Genomic DNA, 19,322 nt, shown 5'->3' on the forward strand with positions numbered 1-19,322 from the left:
AGGTGGTTCAACTTCAATGTATACGTGAAACAACTGTGTGTGTTCATCTGTAGCCAGGAATTTAACCCAAGAGTAGAATACCTCTGACCTGAATGCTTTGTGTGCGGCAACCACAATGGTAACATCTTCACCCATTGCAGGAGGCCATGTTGTAAAAGTTTCATAGTAACTGCCTGTCTGTGCATTTTTCTGTAATATTAAGAACCACTACCTGCTCTTCAACGTCCTCACCTGCTTCTCCGTTTATGGACATTATGTGAAGAGAAAAGTTATTTTATTTGAATTAATTTATGGATATTCTGTTTGCACAATGTGGGAACTCCTAATCCTCAAGCTTGAATAACCTACAGCCAATACATAGAGCATACCTACTCAGCTGAGGTGGATTTGTTTCCCTTCCCACTTCGAACTTCTCCTGTTTAAATATGAGTAGGTTTGGACTTCTCCTGTTTAAATATGAGTAGGAGTCTCTGAGAAAGCACAACGGAACTACTCAGATTTGCTCTTAAATAATAACCCAACCTATGTTGGTGGTGCCATGTCGTGTAGTTCCTACTAATCCGTAGGATCTGCGCATTGTTTGACAACATAAACTAGGGGCTTGTTGCCAAGACTGATTCCGGACACCCTCTTCAGAATATGTTGGCCTATAGACCAGCTAGCTCACAGTGACACCATAAGCCCCACTAACTTACCAGGTGGCGAATGATTTCTGGCAACCACTTAACATGACAAATTTGACACGTTGGAGATCGTGGAAACAGTACAGAACCTTTCGCTCAGCCACTCGTGCCCTCTTATTCTCAGAGGAATATACAGAGAATACACAGTGACATGTTTTCAATATATATATTGAACCAACATTATTCTGGTATAGAATACATGCACTGCAATGATTAATAGACAGAAGCAGATAAAAAGTGATTACAAGAACCAAAGCGTGAATAGTAGATATCGTTCTACCATGGTGCTAAAACAATGTATATATGCAGGCATATAAAACAAGGCAGTTATTGAGTTTACTCCAACTATGCAAACCCTACTCTAAGTATACCTAGAGTGTGTATAAGTGTAGAACCAAGAATCCCCCCTCAAAGGACGATCCATCCCATAACCTGGTAGGAGAGAATGAAGGACCCCGTCTTGTTCACAAACTGGACACCCCTCAAGAGATGTCAGAAGGCTGCGTCATGAATTCTCAGCATGCAAGGACCTCTTGTGTCAGCTGATATGCTTCTTCTGCTAATCTGTCGGGATGCTCATTTTTAGGTCTCGGCAGCGAGACCTATTGTCGCCGAGTTAACTCTCAAGGGAGACAGTGCGGGGCACGCGCGTCGATTACACATCGTGGGCGCGCACGCCCTGTCCCCCGGAGCCGTGCAAATCTCCTGTCCCGCAACCTGCTGGTTGTCTCACTTTGGCTTGGATCGGTGTGCGTGCTCTCTGCTCCGTTCATATCCTGACCTTAGACCCGGTATTTGGCCCCAACTATACGGACCTGACCCTGTGCACCTGTAGCCGTTCCAGCTCTTGGCTCTCCCCCGAGGGGGCCCTTCACTCTCCCCGGCTTTGGAGTCACTGGTGCTCTCCTTTATTCCAGTGTTGCTCTCCAGCTCACGTTCCGTCTACCCAGCTCCCAGCCCAGCCCGTACCTGGCTCTCGGTATGCCGCTGGTTCTGGTCTCTTCCTGGTCTCACGCACCTGCAGCCAGGGGTATCTGCCTCTCCTGTGGGATTCGGAGCCGCAAATCTGACTCCAAGCCACACCCCTACCTTGTGGCGTAGGCCGGAGGGAGGAACAAGGCGCGAGTGCGCTCAGCCGTCAACCCTCGCGCTTTTAGGGCACGCGCACTTCAACCATCGGCACAATTGGGCGACTTTTTTCCCAGTTGTGCGGGAAAAACCCGTGCCTGGCGGGGGGCTACTTTTTGGGCTTTTCCGTTCTTGTGCGCAAAACAGTGGCTTGGGTGGGCGCCCATAATCACTCGCACCTCTCTCCGCACTTCGCGCACAGCAGTCACTAACTGGAGCCTGGAGGTCCGATGATTGATGGGCCTGCCTCTGTGCAGCCCGCAGGCACAAGATGCCCACCCCTAGAGCAGAAGGCAGCCATGTCTGTACCGTCTCCGTCTGGCACTGGCCTGGCATCCATCACTGATTGTGGCCTGCCAATGTGGGGGTGTCCCAGGTTTTTTTTTACTTTTCATTTGATTTTCTGGGCGCGCATCGTACAGTAGGAGTCGTCGTCTCAAGAGCGGCAAGGACTGCTCGGTGGCCGATGGTGCAGCCTGCTTCTGTTGCTGTTGCGAGGGTTCTTTAGGTGCCAGTGTATTAAGGTACGATTAATTTAGTTTTTGAAATGCCCACTTTTCCTGATCTGCCGCTGTCAGCTGCCCCGTCTCTTTCTGTCTCTCTCGCTGAAACGGTGCTTCGTTCCCTTGTGAAATGGATCCAAAAAATCAAGAAACACTTTTGTTGGAAGTGTTTCTGAAATTTTCCAAAGTGCAGCCTCGGGCCTCTTGCTCCTTGATGACCTTACTTTGATTGAAGCCACATTTCTTGCACAAGTTTGCACCACAAGCAGACAAAAAGGAACATCGGCTAGAGACAGGATCAGTGTGGCTTAAATCCTGAAATGTTTGTGGGGAGACATCTTTTCAAAAATACTGCAAAATATACTTTTTGAAAGTTCTGGGTAGAGCACTTTTGATATCCATTAAAGAGTCTAGAAAAAAACTGGTGCCAGGTGCCTGTGGAGGAGATTCAAAACGAGTCTCATCGGCTGGTAGAAATAACCATCAGAACACCTTAATTGTAATCCCGGGCTATGCATACTAAACTGAGTAAGCTCTTCCACCTCAAACCTCTTACTAGCTTATATGGAACAGATGAAGTAGCTAGGAAAAAAAGTCTATAAATGTATTCCACTGCCTGAGATCCACCCATCTGTACCGATATGTTTCGAACCCTGTCCTTCTGATCATCTTATTTGCACTCTCAGGGTTCAAAATACGAAAAATAAATAACTAAAGCATTACAGAGCATTTACAAAGTGGCCAAACGCAGTAGTGCCACTTTACAGAGTTTGCCAGCGAAGCACTACTTTTTGTTTTCCCATCTTTCTTTGAACAGCATTGTTTTCCCTGGGTGATGAGGTGCACCATTCCTGGAGGTACTACAATACCTGGTTGATGGGTGGAGTGGAAACCGATTAATGTGATCCTTATCCGCTTTTTTCCTTATTTTAGTTTATAAAATGCGTACCACGGCTCTGTGTTGAGGAATGTAGTCTTTTTAAACCATACTGCTCACGGTTCATAGGATATAAGCAATGGACCGTGATACTGGTCCCTCCAGGGATCTGTAGTGGTGCTTAAAGTTTCAGTAAAAAACACTCTTGATTTCTGAATAATGAGTATAAAAGTGTTAAGGTAGCCATGTTGTTCTACTTACATTTCCCATGCTTTACTTAATCTTGCATCCATATGAGGGTTTGCTTTTTCCAGGAAGGTACTTTTTTTTTTCAGGCACAATATCACTCTTGTGCATAATTTGAATTGAGCCGCATCCAGGTGTGTATATATAGCAGGGCACAACTGGGTTGTAGCTGAAGGCAGTGTGGATGTCTCAGTGGGATAGTATGATGTTCATTGGGGGATGTGGCACTACGCCAGAGCTGCCGAATTTGGTTCTGGGGAACCAAGTTCAGCCTTCATGAACAGTCCACCAGACCACTCTCCTGAGGGAGCACATTCCTATGGTAGACCTTAGAAGCCCCAGCTAGACCTTTAGAAGCCCAGGCCCAGCCCCACAGCACAGCCCGACGGCGGCACGTGACATGAGTGAGTCACGACGCCGCGGCCGCACTACAGTGAGTGAGTGAGCTCAGCTGACTGACTGAGTCCGGACTCCGGCGGTACCTCTTCTCGACCTCAGGTAAGTGGGTCTGGGTTACGGACGGTCCCGGGCGGTATTAACTTAAAACTGCCCACAGACTTCTCCCACCCTCAGCTGCCACCTGCCAGCCTGGCCTGTAGACGTTGCTGATTTGGCCTCTCTGGTGTCCTATCCGTCTCCATTCACGCTATGCTTTTGCTCTTCCTGTGGTATTTGTGCTTGCTGTAGGGAGTGTTTGTGGTAATATCAGAGAAATCCATAGCAAAAGTTGGCCCACCAGACCTCAAAACAGAAAACACATCTACATACTGATTTTTCAGACCAGTCCTTCTTGCACTGCTAGATGCACTGTAGGCCAGCCTCCCTGGAAAATGGTAAACCAGAATTGATGCAATTATATTTAGTGATAATGTAAAACCTAATAGTGATTGTATGTAGGTTTAAGACAACTATGGAGGGGTAAAGAGCGTATGGTACACAAGAGAAAACTGGCCCACTTGCATTGTAAATGCTTCATGTTATTTAAAAACATAAACCACTTCAAGCTTTTATCAGTTTACAAAGCACTTGGAAGGGTTATGTCAGTGTCCAGGATCTACTCTGTGGAACTAAAATAATGAATTCCACAACAATGAGATTTGTTATGGTTTTAACCTTTGGGCAAGGGCTGATACATGCATGCATGAGAGATAGTGCAATTCTTCTAAGAAGAACACTGTATTGTCGCATTAAAGTGCAATTCTTCTAAGAAGAACACTATATTGTCGCATTAAAGTGGTGTAAGACGAGAAATATCCACTGCAAATGGTGGAGAAATGTCCATTGCAAATGTTTTTGTGCCTGGTTTTCCACTTTTCACTTATTACAGTATGAGCCCTTAAACTGCTCATTTCTGATTATGCTCGTGAACTTTTCTCCTAGCCCTACCTAGAGGAAATTATGGTGGCAAAAGTGTGCAGAATCGCTCCCCAAAAAGTTGTTCACATGTAATTTCCCGATATATACAGCAGACTTTTTGTCTAGTTTAAAAATGCCCAAGTATCTTGTGTGAATTGTACTTATTCTGTAATGTTTTTGCTTCTGTTATTACTAGACAACTTGAAATAAGTCCCTAATGGTTATTTACATTTATCTAATAATAACATACATATAACTATGTTGTGGATAGTGCATATTTACAGTGGTGTGATTAATGGGGAATAGTTTGTGAGAATGCTAATTGTGCAAGTTCTACTCACTCATTTCCTTCTCACATACTGATTAGTCCCAGCAGTGACTGCCAAGATAAACCTGTTGGTGAAATAGAATGTATATTTGTCCCTAAAATTGTTTCTGATGACAATGTGTGCATAATTTGAGATTTGCTAATTTGGGCTGGTTTTTGGGCTGTACTGGTCTGATTGGGCTTGTTTTGGGCTTATATTTGAGCGGTTTTGGGCTTGGGACGGGTCTAAAAATCTGGCAAAACTGGGTTTGTTTTCTCCTTTGCAACTGCTCTCTGCTCCCCTAACTATATGTATGCTACTTCCGTGTATAATGACGCTGTGGCGTTTTTCACATAATTGTGGATTTGCAAAATAATTCATCAGCTGCTGCATAATCTGTAGATTTTTTCCCCCAAACATTTTTCTAGCTCAAATAGATCAAATGTTACTATAAACATGAAAGGCCTTCGCTTGTTCCGGGTTGTGCCACATAATTTGCACTTTTGCTGCATAATTTCAGTGGGTCTGTTTATACATGCACAAGAACTTGCACGTTGAACGATTACTCTCCTTTGCATATGATGCCTGTAGTAGTCATGATGCTCGACGTGTTTCTCGTCATTAATCAGGGAATCGTTCTAACTCCTTATCAAATTAGTTACTGATCAGCAAGTTTGTTACGTATGTTCCTGTTTTTACAACAATGTGTGCAGGATATAATATTGTGACTGTACAGTCACTCAAACGTAAGGTGCCCAGCAGTCTAATGTCTCGAGGTCAACCTCTTCGAAATACACTTTTGACAAAGGCTGAATGCCTTCCCACTATATAGATGCTTGGGCAAAGACCTTTTTACTCTACTCACTGTTTTTACTTAAATGGTTGTTCTTTTCAACTGTTACAACCAGACTTCTTGTAAAGCGCTCTAAACCCCTGTGACCATGCTTGTGCTATATAAAAAGTGGTTCTGTGTGGCCCATTGAACGCCAACTGATGCAAACCTGCTGCTACTGTTGAGGAAAACACAAAAGACGTTGCCTTCTGCCTGCTCGTTTTCGTAGTTCCTTCAAGTCCAATCATATCCCTATCTTAGCATTTTGTATTGTTTCTGCATAACGTAACTGCAACATGTTTGGAGTTCCCTACCTTCCACGACCCTGCATGACTCCAAAACACATCTCACTTAAGCTACTGTGCAAACCCATGCATACTTCCATTATTCTCAACATATGGGTAGACTTTTACTCAAATATGGCAGTGTGTATATGCTTCTGTAAGGAAAAGTTTATTTTTGTATGATCACCCCCAACTTTTTAGGAATCGCCTGGCGTTGCAGCGTTGTGTTGCCTCCCCAAGTGGTGCAGACCGGTGCACAAGCAGACTCCGGTCTGTGAACGCGCTTCCCAGAAACAGGCGAAGACTGCAGGCGCCGCCACTGGCACGAGCCGCAGGGAAAGCACGAGCCGCAGGGAACGCCAACGTGCACGCTCACGGCGTCACGCTCCTGCCCTCCCGTGTCTCTTCCAAGGCTGTTCCAGGCCCGACTTGTTGTCCTTGTGTTCCTTGTTTACATAGCGCAACTAGATCCGAAGGGCTCAGAGCGCTTTACATGAGCACCAGTTGCATTACAGACAAATACATTAATTTTTAGGCACGGAGATATTAAGTGATTTACTAAGAATCCCAGGATGTTTAAGTCTCCATCACACACTAACCTGGTTCCCCAGCTGCAAGGTCAGCCGCTCCAGCCGTGATGCCACACCCTATCATTTGTGTTTATAGACCGCAACTCGAATGAATAGTCATCCCAGTTTACTTTTAAAGCTTTCAGTTGGAGTAAAGAAAATACGTAAAAGGTCACCAGTAGGAGACAAAAACAACCATACTGCGTGACCGTAGCCACTGACGTGAAAAAGGAGCATATATTGACCAATAAGACGAGGACGCGCACCGACCAATCGCCATCTGCGTGAATGGACCAATCATAGAGTTACTTACATTTGTTTCCCAGGAACTGTATATTACAGCCGGTCCATCTGTTCTGCACACCGAGGGCTGTACTTAGTACTGTGCAGAGATCTCTTAGTGAGTGCACGGTTGCAAAATCCTCTCGGAGATTACCAGGAGACAGGATGGCAGCGGCAGAGGCTCAGAAAGTGCTTGTATACGGTGGAAGAGGAGCTCTGGGATCGAAATGCTTGGACTATTTCAAATCGAGGAACTTGGTAAAATGATTTACTGTTACACCATCAGTAACCAACTGTATCTGTTTCTCACTTAACAGTAACCTGATTAGTTGGAAAGAAAAGTGCCGCTGAGGGTCAGTATACACTTTTAAATGCAGGTGAGATTTACAAATTTGTCATATCTCTCCCAGTAGCAATTGTTTTGCTGTCAGTGTTTAGAAGCAGCTCCGACTCATGCGTGCATGTTCCATATGTGTATTGCTGAAAGTAAGTAACAACGATACTTCACATTAGCGTATTCTTTTCTCGTTTGTCCAGTTGGTTACTTTCCATGTTTTATATTGTTCACAAAGTAGTATTCTTTACTATATCAGTTTTATGTATGTAACTCCGTTATAATTTTTCTGGCATTGTTTAAACCTTTTATATAGAACCCAGTATGTCTGATCAGCAGTGTATGCATTGGCAGATCTGTGACCGATTACTGCTCTTGATAGTGTCACAGCAAGACTTCTCATCTCTCACTCTGTCAGGGTGGATGGGTCTCACATGTTTACTCACTGACCCAATATACATGAAAATTTATTGTGAGCCTTGTCAGATTAGTGGCCTCTTGTACTTAAAATTCACCCTGTTTCTGCTAAAATTTTGACTTTTGTTCGAACTCGTCCTTAGACTTTGAGAGACAGCTCTGATAGGAATAACCTGGACTTTGACTTCGCCATGGACACTCTCACAGAGGTCGGTTCATCAGAGGAGATTCAACCCTCGTTACACAAATATGACTACACCTATGTGGCAGTAATAATTGGGGTTCCACCTTTGCCACAAAATGAGAAAGAATCCACCAGGGATCTGCTAGATAAATCTAGAGAATGGTGTAAACAATATTCCAGTGGTGAACTTGATATAACCGGGCATATTATCATGGCCAGAAGGGTAGGGTGGGTAGGACACGGGGATAAGAACATTGAGGGAGACTGTATAGTCATCAATTTCTCTGTGATAGGAGTGGCTGAAAGATTATTTTGGGATGGGTCGATGATTACAAACAATGCAATAAGACCACTCCCTCTAGGGCATTTCTACCCCCCGCGGGGTAGCAAAAAGGCTCTTTCATCCACACAAAAGATAGCTGGGACCAAAATTACACCTACCCTAGGTCCATGTCACTTTGTCATGCCTCATAAGGATGGGGCCTTAGCCCCTGCACCTCATCGTGTTCCACTAATCACGACATTGACTCCGCATCTGAACAGTATACAGAAAGAGGGCGTCCCTTTATTCAACCGTTTCTCACCACTTTCACTCTCTGATAATAGAAATTGACTACAGAAGACAAAAGACACTAATCTGATCCCTTCACTGACATATAGGAAGACTTGTAGGATCCTTAGTTGGAATATTGCAGGCATAAGATCTAAGGCTGAAGACGAGAATTGGCTGAGTTTTATTCATCTTTTAATATCATAACTCTCCAGGAAACCTGGGATATAGCCAAAATCTTCCAGTTAGATGGATTTGCTCATTTTAACCTTTCTGCCATTCCAAGTGTATCGGGCAGAGCTAAGGGTGGTCTATCTATATTACTTTCACTTAATCTGAGAGGGAAAGCCAAACAGCTACAGACTAGCTCCCCCCATTTTCTGGTAGTAGAATTGACAATGTCAAATTCAATCACTATTTTATTGATTAATTTTTATAACTCCCCTGAATTTGTCAGTACTAATCATCTTTTGGCAACACTCGAGGAATTTTTGGAAAGCTATAAATTACTTAAAAGTGGATTTGAGATTATTTTAATGGGTGACTTCAATACTCATCCTTGTCGTCTAACCTGTACTTTGGAAGATAAGGGTGACCCACCTCTCTCGCTCTTTACACATTTTGAGCATACAAAACATGGGGAGGCTCTGGAGAATTTCCTGGCCACCTTTAATCTTTATGAATCCAGTTGCTGCCCATTAGGTCCTAGACAAATAACGTATAAAGGGAATGATACAGGTTCAGCTATAGATTATATTTTCATCTCATCTTTTATTTTGACTTTTATTCTTAGTTATAGAGTAGTTGACTCTATTTTTAGTGATCATAATCCTGTGGTGTTAGAGGTCACACAGGATGGATTATTAGATTTTAAAGATTCTAACGAATCGGGTACACGTTCAGCGACTGACCTGATAATTAAAGACCAGGGTAGAAGGTTAAAATGGTCCAATGTGACACCGATTACCTTCCTAAAAGAGGTTCTAGCAAAGGTAGAAGTGGAGGTAGGCATTTGCTTAGACCCCCTCTCCCCAAATGTTACCATTGTACAGGCTTTTAATCGAGTATGTCAGCAAGTAAATAATGACTTAACCTTGAAAACTAAAACCAGGGGACATAAAGGCAAAAGGTGGTTTGATACCAATTGTTCTAGGGCCCATTCTGCACTCTTAAAGGCTCTAAAAGAGTCACCAAGAAATAAACCAAAAATAATACAACTCAGAAAGGTGTACAAACTGACTGTTTATAGTAGGAAGAAGAACATCAAAGAACAGGCATGGAATGATCTTCAATCACCAGAGGTCCTCCGGGACAGTTCTAAATTTTGGGAAGTGATTAATCACCCCTATTTCTCAGGGGTAGAGAATCACGTCGGGGAGTGTGTTATACCTGACGACCAGTGGCTATCCCACTTTGGTAATATCTACAGCCAGCCCACATTTGACCAAATTCAGGATGTCCCTACCCAATCTAGTACTGAGTTAATTGAATCGTTTAATCCTGAGGAAGTTGAAAAAGCTATAAACGACACAACCAAGAACAAGGCGCCGGGTCCTGATGGCGTCCCTGCGGACTTATACAAGGCAGCGCCCAAATTTTGGGCCAAGATCTTGACAAACTTGTTTAACTCTACTAGGGGTGGTACGCTCCCAAGATCTTGGACAAGTTCCATTATTATTCCGATCTTTAAAAAAGGTTTAAAGAGCGACCCTGCCTGCTATAGACCTATCTCCCTTATTGACTCTGCCGTCAAGATCTTGGGCAGAGTTATTTTGGGGAGGTTAACATCTTGGCTAGAGGGCAGGGGAATCCTATCAAATGCCCAATATGGCTTTAGGCCCAAAAGAAGCACACTGGATCAGTGCCTTAATCTGCATCTGATCATTAGTAAATATACTATAGTGAAAAAAGGGGCCCTGTATATGGCATTCGTGGATCTCTCCTCAGCCTTTGACCTAGTCAACAGGTCAAGACTGTGGGGAGTCCTTCTGGAAATGGGCATAGAAAGATCATTGGTGGGCTTTTTAGCCGATCTCCACCTAGGATTGGAGGCTTCGGTCAGAGTAACTAAAGACGGTAGATGTACTGAACCTTTTAACTCCCAGAGAGGAGTAAGGCAAGGTTTTATCCTTGCCCCTCTCCTCTTCACTTTGTATATAAACGCGCTTGAGCCGGCTCTTACCACCCTGGGGTCTGACATCCCGTGTGCAGGAGAGAATAACATCCCGGTCCTCCTGTATGCGGACGATGCAGTCCTCCTGGCACGAACAGGTGTGGCCCTTAATAAACTATTGGCTTCCTTTGGGGACTTTATGACCTCGCTAGATCTAAAAATAAATACCCAAAAATCACATGTTATGATTATGGGACTTAAAGGCAGGAAAAAGAAAACCATAACTTTCACCTGCACAGGAAAGGAAGTTCAAAGGGTTCCTTCCTTTACATACCTGGGTGTGTTATTCGATGATAAAGGCAATTGGGGGGCCCAACATAAGTCCAAATCAAACGCAGTTACTAGATCTGCTGGAGCTATATTGAATTTTGCTAAAAAAATGGGGTCACGCCCAATGAACGCAATTCTTAAGGTTTATAATGCTAAGTGTTTGGCAATTGCCATCTATGGGGCCTCAATATGGGGATACACAAACCCAGCCCCCATCCACAGGGCGGAAAATAGGTTCTTTAGATCTTTACTTTCCGTCCCCCAGTCTACCCCTACTTTTACAATTCACTCAGAGCTGGGTACTGGGTATTTTACAGACATCATAAAATCTGCCCCTATTATTTCTTGGCTCAAAACTTGGCTTAATGAGGAAATTTCATTAAATCACAAAATCCTCAAAGACTGCCTGAGCATGGATGGAGCCTTAAAGATTCCATGGCTGATGTATGTAAAAACAATGTTAACCCAGGTGGGACGTATTGATCTCTTTAACTGCCCAGATGGCATTCAAAAGGAGGATGTCAAGATGATAAAGACATCATTGATAAACCTTTTTACAGCAGAGCGGGAGGAAATAGAGCTAAAGAAAACAATGGTTAGAAGAAATGTTGTGCTTAAGACTGTCCCAGGCCCAGAACCCTACCTGGTATATGTTAATAAATCATTTCATCGCTTTCTTTTAATTATATTTCGTTTTAAACCTGATACACTTTTTGTTGGGCACCTGCTATAGATGGGATACACCTGATAACACTAAGCCATGTGATTGTGATCAGTTTTCATCTCAGGACACCTTACATTTTATTATGTTCTGTGACCATTATGCTCAAATCAGGAGGAAATATCTTGTTCCAATCCTCCGAGAGGCTGGCTTCCTACAGGTTAGGCCAGCGCTCTTATTTCTGCAACTTTTGCATAATGCACGAATCACTTTCCATGTTGCAAACTTTTTAGTAGCAGGTGTCCGTATTAACAAAATGCGTAGTAAAGGAAACAAAGGATTAATTATAAACGAAATCTCTTAATGTATTTTTAATAGACGTTTTGATCTTTTAAACCTTTTTTTATGAAATTCTTTCTACATTGTACTGTGATACAGAACGTGTACATACTATTTTAAAACTTTTATGTAAACTGATGATTTGATGTATGATACATTGTGTAGATATACTATGTAGTTACTTTTTGTCTTGTGTATATCATGAACTGTATCCTGTTTCTTTTTATGATTGTCAAAAATCGAATAAAACTGATTGACTGACTGACTGACTGACTGACTGACTACACCTTGTTAGAAAACGACCAGCAGAGGTCAGTAAAATACCCGAATCACTTTAGCATTCTCTAGATTTCCGTCCATAGAAATTGTCTTCCACGAGCACCCGTAGACAATATTATTTTCAAATCTTGTATTTTCAGTGATATGAAGGCCCTGATTTTATATTAAAAACAGAGCTTTGGACTATACCATTTCCCGCTGAATGGCAATATTTTTATCCATGTGTTCCCATATGTGTCACACACTTTGGAGCTTACTTTCCCTCCATGTTAAAGAACAGTAGATGTTTCAGCACCCAGGGTAATGTGCTGCATAGCTAAATACATATAAGGTCCCAAAGGCGAGACCAATTGCATTGCAAATGCTTTTTTTGTTGGTGGCTCTATGTGTGGGTGGCTCTGTCTGTGTGAGGGTGGCTCTGTGTAGGTGGCTCTGTCTGTATGAGGGTGGCTCTGTGTAGGTGGCTCTATGTGAATGACTGTGTGGGTGGCTCTGTATGTGTGTGTGGGTGGCTCTGTGTGGGTGTAAATGCAATAGGTCATGCATTTGCGAGCGATTAAGCTATTGGCATTGTAAATGACAGTGCCATTTATTTAACAATTAAGCTATTGGCAATGTAAATGACAATGCCATTTATTTATGATTAAAAAAAAAAGTCATGAGCAATGCCAATAGCTCTACCTTTAATAATGCCGAGACCATTGCATTGTAAATGCTTGTTTATAATAGAAAGCAGACTTGCGATGTGCGTATAGATTCGGGATGTTATGGATATTTAGGTAGCCCTGTCACTCCGTGGATAAAGATGACATTTGTACATAGTGCGAAACGAGACCTTGTACATGTTGTACGAAGCTAGATGTATAAACAAGTTTAGTTTCAGGTAAACTAATCCAACATTGTTGCACATGCAAATATGTGCAAAAGGTTATTGCTGAAAATTAGGACAGTGCTGCTTCGCTACATTAGCCTAACTAGAGAATATAACACCCCATGATGCAAAGGAAGGGAAAGCTGTACTAATGCAACTTTGCTTTATTTTAGGGCTATTTTCCATGGCAAATAAAGTTTTGTTTTTTAAAGTAAATCCCAAATAAACCTGGTACCAAATGTTACTTAATATACCTCAAGGTGTTTCAAAGTTCTCCTCAGTTTGTGAAAGTCAATAGCTTTGCTGTTTCTGCAGGTGCAAAAAGAATACAAATATACCACTTTGGAGTATCAGACTTTTAGTGTTAAGTTTTAGGTGTTTCGGTTCTTTTTCAGGTTGGTACTTACCTCTAACTGTTAATTGAAAAGTTTTTTTCAAGGATCTTCAAAAAAAGAAAAGTAGGTATACTTTTTTGAACAGTTTAAACTAAAGGTTGCAGTGATGTTTAAGTTTCTTTTTTTTCTTTTTAAATCTTTTTATTAACATCTTAGACAGAAATTCACCATATTAATTCAAGAGCAAGAGACAAGGCATATTTCGGATTTCTGACATTAGGTCACAGAGAATCAGGTTGTACTGTACAATATATAATAATCAGGGGGTATCACGAGTCTCAGTGTCATGCAAGGGTGTCGGTGGAGTACAGATATTCCCTCTATATTGGTTCCAATGCCCCCACACCCCATTCCACTTCCTGGGGCACCCTTTTGCAACATAAACTGATTTCTCCCAAAACATGCACCAATCTCAGTCTTCCATTTTCCTAGTTTGGGCATTTGATGGGCCCCCTAGTGCTGCGCAATGTTCCTTTTCGTAATCATTAGTGCCAGAGTTGCCCACTGCTTTGTGTAAGAGGTGAGGTCCGTGGGTTACCAGACGTTTGGGAGTCATATGCGCGCTTCGGGCTGCAGGTCGATGGTAAGTACTTCCCGTAAAGTACGATGTATGGCTTGTCAATAAGACTGTATGTGTACACAATCCCACAAGATATGTATGAAAGTGCCAACATCCCCACACCCATGTCTGCCCTCCCTGCTATCTGCTCTGCCCATGCAGACCAGGTGGTGTAAATCCTATGTAGAATTTTGAGCTGGAATAAGCGTAGTCTAGCCTGGACCGCCACCACCCCTCTCAAAGAGGAGACTGCCTCTCGCCAGTCCTCCTCATCCAGTTCTAGGCTGTCTCTTACCCATTTCTCCCTAAGCGATTGTAGCGGATCCTCCATATTGTTTATTAGTTTTTTGTAAATCAGGGAGATGGTTTTTTCGGGAAGGTGTCCGTCGAGTAGCCTATCCTCCAAGGGGAAAGCTTCTGGAAGTGGGGACTTGCTGGTGATGTTAGTGTGCAAGGCATGCTGAATTTGGAGATACCGATGATACTCAGTAGCGGCCAGACGATACTGCCGTTGGAGGGAGGCAAAAGGGAGAATTTCCCCATTGACCCAGAGATCTCTGATCTGGGAGATACCGATAAGGTCTCACTTACCAAAGCCCCTGGATCACCACAGACTTCCCAGCCTCTTGGAGTTACACAGCAGAGTTGCCAGGGTGAGTCTACGGTCCCATCCCAGCTGTTTGTTAGCCACGTGCCATACATTCATACGTCAGTTCAGTAAGGGGGTATCTACGGGGGCTAGCATAGAGTGCTTTTCTGTATCGCCCCCCTGGGAGGAGCCATCTGTCCAGGGCATACCCGGGATCATCCGGACGACCATATACCCCCTGGTTGATGGCCGCCAAACGGGTCGCCCAATAGTACTTTTTAATATCTGGGAGACTAATGCCCCCATCGTACCAATTGAGAGTCAACTTAGTTAGGACAAATCGAGGCTTACCATCCCATAAGAGGTCTCTTTAAGGACTCTCAATTTATTTTAAATCGGATTTGGGAACCAGATCCATTGAATTCTGGAAGACATATAGGAAGCGGGGCAGTGCCATCATTTTAAACAGGACAGCTTTACCCAGTAATGAAAGGGGCAGAGACTTCCAGCGTTTGACGTCGCTTTTCAGTCTCTGTATTGGTGGTAGTAGGTTGTGGGCGAAACAGAGCTCAGCGTGATAAATCTGCCGAGGTAGCGGAAACCGTCTGGCGCAATTTGTATCGGGCAGTCCCTCGGAAGCATGGGTGACTCTACCTGTAGGACATAAACCAAGGACTTAGACTAGTTGATGGTAAAACCGGAATACCTCACAAACACTGCGAGAATATCCAGGAGGCCGATCAGAGAGGCCCTCGGGGAGGTCAGATATAGCAGAATATCATCTGCATATAATGATATCTTGTCTTACCAACTCAGGGACCAGCACATACCACAAATCACTGGGTCTCTGCGGAGGCTGCCAGGGGCTCCAGGGCTAAGACAAAAAGAAGCGGAGATAGAGAACACCTGTGGCTTGTGCCTCGGCTTAGTTGGAAAACTGAAGACTTGCGATTGTTGACAACAACCTGAGCCATAGGACTGGAGTATAACAGTCAGACCCAGCTCTTGAAGGAGGTACCGAATCCCAATTTGTCGAGCACAGCGAATAGATATGGCCATTCTACCATATCAAATGCCATGGCGGCGTCTAGGGACACCAACACGGCGGAATCTAGAATGGTTGTTGCTCTGCCCAGAATTCCATGTAATCTGCGTAAATTTAAGGCAGTATTCGATGAGGCATCAAACCTGACTGGTCGGGGTGCACTAGGGTGTTGATCACTTTTCTTAAGCGTGTTGCCAATAGTTTTGCCAGGATCTTGGGCTCTGCGTTGAGCAGCAATATTGGTCTATAGGATGCACAGCTGGTTTTGGGTATACCCTCCTTATGGATGACCACAATTTTGCAATCCTTTGATCAAGGGGAAGCATCCCCGTATCTCTGCTATCTATGAACATCGAACGGAGGTATGGGGCTATCTTGTCCTGTCTCAATTTGTACAATTCGATTGGTATGCCATTGGGACCCGATGCCTTCCCGGATTGCACCCCTCATATTGCCTAAGCCACCTCGTCATCCGTAGCGGCGGACTCAAGATACTCACTATTGTCGTCCGAGAGGGTGGGGAGCCTGATGTCACGGAGCAGTGCTTTATTGTCTACTTCTGTGTACTTCCCAGTCGTGCGGTAAATCGTCTGGTAGTAATCTGCAAAGTGGTCGGCTATTTTCTGTTGGTCGGTTATAGGGTCGGTGCCCTCGACTTGTAACTCGGGCACTAGTCGGGCAGCCCATTCCTTCCAATCCAGCCATGCGATTAGCTTCCCTGACTTGTCTCCCAGTTCGTAAATTCTGATCTGCGTGTCTACTCTGCGCCCTGGCTCTGTCCGTCGCTATGCTTTTGCAGACCTCTTGTTTTAAATTAAGGAGATGTAATTTTTCAGGTGTCACAGCCTGCTCTAAGTCTTCTTCTACTCTGAGTAGTTCATCTTCTGCTCGCTCTAAGTCCTTCTGTTTGTCTTTTTTCTTGCCCGCAATCAGGGAAAGGGCTTCTGACTTGTAGGCTTCCCATAATGTCTGTGCTGAGTCTACAGTCCCCTTGTTGTCTTGAAAGTAATTTTCTGTGGCTTGTGCTAATTTCTTTTGAGTTTCCGGGTCTTGTAGGTACCATGAGTTAATGGGAGCTACTCTCCCTGCACTCATTTGGTCAAGGACCATCTTCATCCATACCGGGGAGTGGTCCGAGATGCCTCTAGCCAGGGGGTGGATCTCCCAGATATTGAATGCCTGTGCCGCTGGGACTAGGATATAATCAATACGAGATAGACTACGATGGGCTCCTGACAGGAAGGTATATAGGGTCCTATCTGGATTACATGCCATCCATCCGTCCACCAGTCCCATAGACTCAAGGAATTCTGGCAACCACCTCTGCGTGGGTCTAATGTCCCATGATGGAGAATGATCAAGCACTCTGGACACCACTGCGTTGGAGTCCCCTCCAATCATTAGGAGGCCTAATGGGATTGACAAGAGTATGGCACCTAGGTCCTTGAATGTGTCACTCTGGAGGCCGGGGGAATGTACCCTGAGACAAATGTAGCTGTGTTACCCTCCCACAAACCCAAGACACCTATATATCTGCCCCGTTTGTCGGACCATGAGGATTGCACAGTGAAGGGGAACGATTTTTTGATTATTATGCCCTTTCCCCGTGACCCGGTGGTAAAGCCTTCGTGTGCCACCAATCTATATCCTCCATTGTTCATGCCTGGCATGTGTTCCCAATAAGATGTGTTTCCTGTAGGAGGACAATGTCTGGGGCCTGACGCGATGTAGTGGAGGACCATGCCACGTTTAATCTTGTCCCCAAGTCCATTTACATTCCAGCTGAGGACTGTAACCCCTATATCCCTTTGTGTACCCATCTGTACTGGTGCATAACGACATTCCTGCTCCGTATCACATGCTGGTGGCGTTGAAAAAACAAACTCTACATACAAACCTTACCCTCCCAACCTCCCTCCTCCATGCGCCCCTACACTCCGGGCTTCAAACCGCCTATGATTCAACCTGCAGAGTGCCTGTCGCCCTACAAAAATTACTAAAAGTAGAAAAGTCGGGTATGTGGTGCCCCCCATCCCCAAGCATTAGCAATAAAGTTGTGCAATCCCTCACTTATGATTCTTTTTTGCCAAAGTTACTCCAAAAGAAGGCTCCTAACATCCACAGAAATGATCATCAACCCACCCCGCCGGTGTCCCGATTCCCTGTTAAAGTCAAAGTGTCATATATTCCCACATCAATTGTAACCCCATCACAAGCCCGCCCCCTCCTCCCCACTCCAAACCACAATACCCCAGTGTCCCATGAAGTGACGATCAAAGATTCTCCAGCCAGTCCGCCGCCTCTGGGTTCTCGAAAAACAAGGCCTTTCCGTCCACTTCCACCCGAAGCCTGGCTGGGAACAGCATGGCGTATTTGTATCCTTTGTCCCTCAGTGCCTTCTTAATCACTAAAAAAGGAGCGTCTTTGCCTCTGCACCAACTGGGTGAAGTCTGGAAAGAAAGTTATCTCTGCATTTTCGTATTTCAGGGGTGGTCCCGTCCGGACATGCTGGAGTATCACATCTCGATCAGGGAAATTGAGAACCCTGGCTAGGATCAGCCGAGGGGGGGGGGAGCCCAGGTTTCGGCCGCCCTCCGGGGACTCTATGAGCCCTCTCAATGACGAAGAACTTCCTGAGCCCTCTGGGCTGCAGGTGTTTTAGGATAAGATCCTCTAAGAAGAGACCCGCGGCCTGCCTCTCCGACTTTTCCGCGATATCAAAGATTCACACGTTGTTGCATCGAAAGCGCCCTTCGTAGTCGTCCAGCTTGGTTTCAGCAAATTTCCGGAACTGTTGTAATTCTTTGACATCCGTCTGCAGCTGGGAGGCATCTTCTTCCAGACTTGCGGTGGTGAGTTCCACTTGTTTGATCCGTTAGTTATTTTTGTTTAAGTCCACCCGGATTAGGTTGACCTCTACCGTGATGCCATCCATCTTGTGCTCCAGCGAAGACTTGATTCCGGCGATTGCTTCTAGGACGTCCTTAAGCATGGGATCTGGGTCCACCTCTCCTGCCGCTCCTCCGCCCTTGCTCGTGGGGGAAGGTTCAGGTATAGATGATTTGGGTAGTGTGTACCTATCCAATCTGGTCTGCTGCCCAGGTTTGCTGCCTCAACTAGACAACATTGCGCGTTGGTTGGTGTCCCACGCCCTTCGATTATAGAACTCCTCAGCGACAGGACTACCGGGCGATGCCCAGCACTGAATGCAGACTTGCCCCTTCACCTAGTCCCGCCGGCTACCTACCTGGATACGGTCTCACAGTCAGAAGGAGGGGAGGCGGTCCCAGCAGTCATGGCATACGATTCACCCCGAGGCCGTGATCTGGATGAGCTGGTTAGTACTCCGGCATGATGGAGCCAGAGGTACTATAGTTAGTTATGCGGTGCAACGAGGGGGAGTAACGATGCCAGCTGCGTGACAAGGTGGTTGGAGGTACTCTCCGGGTAAAATTGGGCAGTACACCTCCCTCACTCCCGGTGCCGGTGGAACAGTAGACCAGAGCCGGTCCCGCGGGAGCCACAGCAGTCCCAGCACTGTATATGCACTACTAAGATGCAGCGGTAGAAAACCCAATGGCAGACCCC

At 44.8% G+C, this 19,322-nt stretch overlaps 1 long non-coding RNA gene across 4 annotated transcripts in view; it reads left to right on the plus strand.

Moving 5' to 3' along the window:
- Nucleotides 1-7,125: 7,125 nt before the first annotated feature.
- The window catches only part of LOC144822671 (uncharacterized), a 119,860-nt gene continuing 107,663 nt past the window's right edge, over nt 7,126-19,322 (plus strand). For all 4 annotated transcript variants that reach the window (XR_013608663.1, XR_013608665.1, XR_013608666.1 and 1 more), the window contains exon 1: nt 7,126-7,326. This is a non-coding gene — a long non-coding RNA (uncharacterized LOC144822671). The remainder of the gene's footprint in view (nt 7,327-19,322) is intronic.

Source organism: Lissotriton helveticus, chromosome 3_1, assembly GCF_964261635.1.
Source record: "Lissotriton helveticus chromosome 3_1, aLisHel1.1, whole genome shotgun sequence".
Lineage (NCBI taxonomy): Eukaryota > Metazoa > Chordata > Amphibia > Caudata > Salamandridae > Lissotriton > Lissotriton helveticus.